Source organism: Schistocerca americana, unplaced genomic scaffold, assembly GCF_021461395.2.
Source record: "Schistocerca americana isolate TAMUIC-IGC-003095 unplaced genomic scaffold, iqSchAmer2.1 HiC_scaffold_98, whole genome shotgun sequence".
NCBI lineage: Eukaryota > Metazoa > Arthropoda > Insecta > Orthoptera > Acrididae > Schistocerca > Schistocerca americana.
This window is the reverse complement of record NW_025726763.1, coordinates 235001-240000: the sequence shown is the minus strand read 5'-3', so window position 1 is coordinate 240000 and position 5000 is coordinate 235001. Positions and strand designations below refer to the sequence as shown.

The window sequence follows — 5000 nt, the reverse complement described above, 5'->3', positions numbered from 1 at the left end:
CTATCAATCTGTCAATCCTTCCGGTGTCCGGGCCTGGTGAGGTTTCCCGTGTTGAGTCAAATTAAGCCGCAGGCTCCACTCCCGGTGGTGCCCTTCCGTCAATTCCTTTAAGTTTCAGCTTTGCAACCATACTTCCCCCGGAACCCAAAAGCTTTGGTTTCCCGGAGGCTGCCCGCCGAGTCATCGGAGGAACTGCGGCGGATCGCTGGCTGGCATCGTTTATGGTTAGAACTAGGGCGGTATCTGATCGCCTTCGAACCTCTAACTTTCGTTCTTGATTAATGAAAACATACTTGGCAAATGCTTTCGCTTCTGTTCGTCTTGCGACGATCCAAGAATTTCACCTCTAACGTCGCAATACGAATGCCCCCGCCTGTCCCTATTAATCATTACCTCGGGTTCCGAAAACCAACAAAATAGAACCGAGGTCCTATTCCATTATTCCATGCACACAGTATTCAGGCGGGCTTGCCTGCTTTAAGCACTCTAATTTGTTCAAAGTAAACGTGCCGGCCCACCGAGACACTCACTCAAGAGCACCCTGGTAGGATTGCAACGGGGTCCGCCTCGGGACGCACGAGCACGCACGAGGCGCGTCGCACGCCTTCAGCTCGCCCCACCGGCAGGACGTCCCACGATACATGCCAGTTAAACACCGACGGGCGGTGAACCAACAGCGTGGGACACAAATCCAACTACGAGCTTTTTAACCGCAACAACTTTAATATACGCTATTGGAGCTGGAATTACCGCGGCTGCTGGCACCAGACTTGCCCTCCAATAGATACTCGTTAAAGGATTTAAAGTGTACTCATTCCGATTACGGGGCCTCGGATGAGTCCCGTATCGTTATTTTTCGTCACTACCTCCCCGTGCCGGGAGTGGGTAATTTGCGCGCCTGCTGCCTTCCTTGGATGTGGTAGCCGTTTCTCAGGCTCCCTCTCCGGAATCGAACCCTGATTCCCCGTTACCCGTTACAACCATGGTAGGCGCAGAACCTACCATCGACAGTTGATAAGGCAGACATTTGAAAGATGCGTCGCCGGTACGAGGACCGTGCGATCAGCCCAAAGTTATTCAGAGTCACCAAGGCAAACGGACCGGACGAGCCGACCGATTGGTTTTGATCTAATAAAAGCGTCCCTTCCATCTCTGGTCGGGACTCTGTTTGCATGTATTAGCTCTAGAATTACCACAGTTATCCAAGTAACGTGGGTACGATCTAAGGAACCATAACTGATTTAATGAGCCATTCGCGGTTTCACCTTAATGCGGCTTGTACTGAGACATGCATGGCTTAATCTTTGAGACAAGCATATGACTACTGGCAGGATCAACCAGGGAGCTGCGTCAACTAGAGCTGAGCAGCCGGCCGCCCGGGAGTGTGTCCCGGGGGCCCGCGCGAACACGCAAGCGTCCGCTCAATTATTCTGCAAACAGGAGGAGGCTGAGCTCCCCTGCACAATACACCTCGAAACCCTCTCAGGTCCCGGCGGCGCGCAGCGCCGTCCTAAGTACTTGGTCGGGTTCGAGAGAGGCGCAATCGCCCGGAGTTTGGCGAGTAGACGCTTTAGGTGCGACCACCCGTGCTCCCAACTGAGCTTGCCGCTGCCGACAGAGGCCCGGGAGCGTGCTGTCGTGGCATTGCCGGCGGGAGACAACACGCGCCACCTACGGTGGCCGGCAGCTCCAACGCCAGCGCCACAGAAGGACAAAAGCCCCACTTGGGTGCCGAAGCGAACACTCCCAGCACAGCGCACGCGCCAACACGTCCGCACAGCTGCGATACAATCCACCTGCGAGAACCGCAGAGGCGACCGAGCAGCAGACGGCGTCGCGGCGCCGAGCGCCGGGCGGCGGCGCATCCTCAGCGCACACAGTCCTCAATCGGACCAGCACACTGCAGATGTCCACCGCGCTTCGCACCGGGCCCGCGAGGACCTACTTTGGCCGCACGGCGCCGCGTGCAGGGTGCGCCGGCGCGCAGCTGCGCCGCCTGCCGCCTCCGTCGGCCGGCGCGCCTGCCACTGGCCGCCCCCACCAGCCGGCTGTAGCGCGTGCGCCCACGCACCGCGCGGCCAGCACGCCGGGAGGCCCCCCCTCACCGGCCGGGGACGGTCCCACCCAGCCACCGCCGCGTATCGCTTCACACCCACATGCCATTCACGTTCGTGGGCATGGTGGGTATCGCTGAAACAACCGGTTGGTAGCTCAACCGATCGTCGCCATCACTGATTCACCTCTAGCGAGAACAACCGCACCACAACGGTTTACCAGTTGTTCATTTGCGTAACGTCACCAGCAAACGTAGACGTCCATCGCCATTTGCAAATTCAACGATTGTTGCATGCCTGTGTCAGGTGTCACGACACACTATGTCTGCCCACATACACGCAACAACATGTGCACGCTTCGCGAACACGTGGAAGGTGGCCCCCGTACGTATGCGATGTCCATTGCGCGAACGACTGTCAACCGGCCTCTGTCGCATGTCGCAGATGTGGAACGCAGTGCACCATGCTATCACGGTGTGTGAGAAGAGACGACTACGTCTGACAACACGCGCCACTACATCAACAGACGGCTCATGCTGATCGCCATCCACGGCATACCATACTGCAATCCAGCTCTTATAGGGAGACGACACGTAGCTGAGTGCACAATATTTGGACCGTATGGTTCGCCGTTGTTGGCGCAGTCGTGGTACGGTCACACATGTACCACGATGTATCATTCAGTACATGAGGACCAATGTGCAGTACAGTGTGTGATTTGGACGTACAACATCAGCGGACAGTTGACACAAGCCGTACCACAACGTAGGCTGTGCTTCGCCATGCGAATGCCAATGAACAACTGCGAAGGGCATTGAGCATGTACGTCCTGCTGCCATCCGCATTACAGTGTATAGCTGCAAGGTGTTTAACATGAAGCGATACTCTGGGGACCGGGCAGTGCGAGTAGCAAACTATATTGCGGGGGTTGCAGTTAGGCAACACTACACTAATTTAACGCGTCGTATGACAATTACAGAGCAGGTTAAGGCCCAACGTGTGTTGGGTTAAGGCCCAACGTGTGTTGGGTTAAGGCCCAACGTGTGTTGGGTTAAGGCCCAACGTGTGTTGGGTTAAGGCCCAACGTGTGTTGGGTTAAGGCCCAACGTGTGTTGGGTTAAGGCCCAACGTGTGTTGGGTTAAGGCCCAACGTGTGTTGGGTTAAGGCCCAACGTGTGTTGGGTTAAGGCCCAACGTGTGTTGGGTTAAGGCCCAACGTGTGTTGGGTTAAGGCCCAACGTGTGTTGGGTTAAGGCCCAACGTGTGTTGGGTTAAGGCCCAACGTGTGTTGGGTTAAGGCCCAACGTGTGTTGGGTTAAGGCCCAACGTGTGTTGGGTTAAGGCCCAACGTGTGTTGGGTTAAGGCCCAACGTGTGTTGGGTTAAGGCCCAACGTGTGTTGGGTTTAGGCCCAACGTGTGTTGGGTTTAGGCGCAACATAGGTTAGGTTTAGGCGCAACATAGGTTAGGTTAAGGCGCAACATGGGTTAGGTTAAGGCGCAACATGGGTTAGGTTAAGGCGCAACATGGGTTAGGTTAAGGTACAACATGGGTTAGGTTAAGGTACAACATGGGTTAGGTTAAGGTACAATATGGGTTAGGTTAAGGTACAATATGGGTTAGGTTAAGGTACAATATGGGTTAGGTTAAGGCGCAACATGGGTTAGGTTAAGGTACAATATGGGTTAGGTTAAGGCGCAACATAGGTTAGGCTAAGGCGCAACATAGGTTAGGTTAAGGCGCAACATAGGTTAGGTTAAGGCGCAACATAGGTTAGGTTAAGGCGCAACATAGGTTAGGTTAAGGTACAATATGGGTTAGGTTAAGGTACAATATGGGTTAGGTTAAGGTACAATATGGGTTAGGTTAAGGTACAATATGGGTTAGGTTAAGGTACAATATGGGTTAGGTTAAGGTACAATATGGGTTAGGTTAAGGTACAATATGGGTTAGGTTAAGGTACAATATGGGTTAGGTTAAGGTACAATATGGGTTAGGTTAAGGTACAATATGGGTTAGGTTAAGGCGCAACATGGGTTAGGTTAAGGTACAATATGGGTTAGGTTAAGGCGCAACATAGGTTAGGCTAAGGCGCAACATAGGTTAGGTTAAGGCGCAACATAGGTTAGGTTAAGGCGCAACATAGGTTAGGTTAAGGCGCAACATAGGTTAGGTTAAGGCGCAACATAGGTTAGGTTAAGGCGCAACATAGGTTAGGTTAAGGCGCAACATAGGTTAGGTTAAGGCGCAACATAGGTTAGGTTAAGGCGCAACATAGGTTAGGTTAAGGCGCAACATAGGTTAGGTTAAGGCGCAATACGGGTTAGGTTAAGGCGCAATACGGGTTAGGTTAAGGCGCAATACGGGTTAGGTTAAGGCGCAATACGGGTTAGGTTAAGGCGCAATACGGGTTAGGTTAAGGCGCAATACGGGTTAGGTTAAGGCGCAATACGGGTTAGGTTAAGGCGCAATACGGGTTAGGTTAAGGCGCAATACGGGTTAGGTTAAGGTACAATACGGGTTAGGTTAAGGCACAATATGGGTTAGGTTAAGGTACACATTGTTGTACGGAAAGGTGTTTTGGGGGGGGGGGGGCCGGTTTGTTGATTGTGAATATCGTAAGTAAATGACTGCGGCATCATCTGATTTGCCACGTCAGGGTGCACCTTTGGCTCATAACAGGCGGCGCTCTGATTCCATGCTTGTGGCAGACCTGTGTCTTTCATTCCTGCCATTGTTTGTGTGGTGTGACAGGAGGCAGTATTGTGATGTTGGGTGCACCCCTGTGTGGGACATGTGTGGGTGTTGGTGGCTTAGCTGAGCAATGGTGGTTGTCGGAAGGGTGGGATATTCTGTTTTCCGAGTGGACCTCCCGGTCTGGTTATGATAGTGTGGATTGTCTAATGTGGCAGAGAGGATGCACTGGGTGGTGTTCCATGCTGGTGCT

General features: G+C 53.2%; 1 non-coding gene across 1 annotated transcript in view; it reads right to left on the bottom strand.

Annotated features, from left to right (window-relative positions):
- The window catches only part of LOC124593341, a 1910-nt gene extending 566 nt beyond the window's left edge, over window positions 1-1344 (bottom strand). The window contains exon 1 of the ribosomal RNA XR_006977987.1: window positions 1-1344. This exon is cut by the window's left edge and continues 566 nt beyond it. This is a non-coding gene — a ribosomal RNA (small subunit ribosomal RNA).
- Window positions 1345-5000: the final 3656 nt, after the last annotated feature.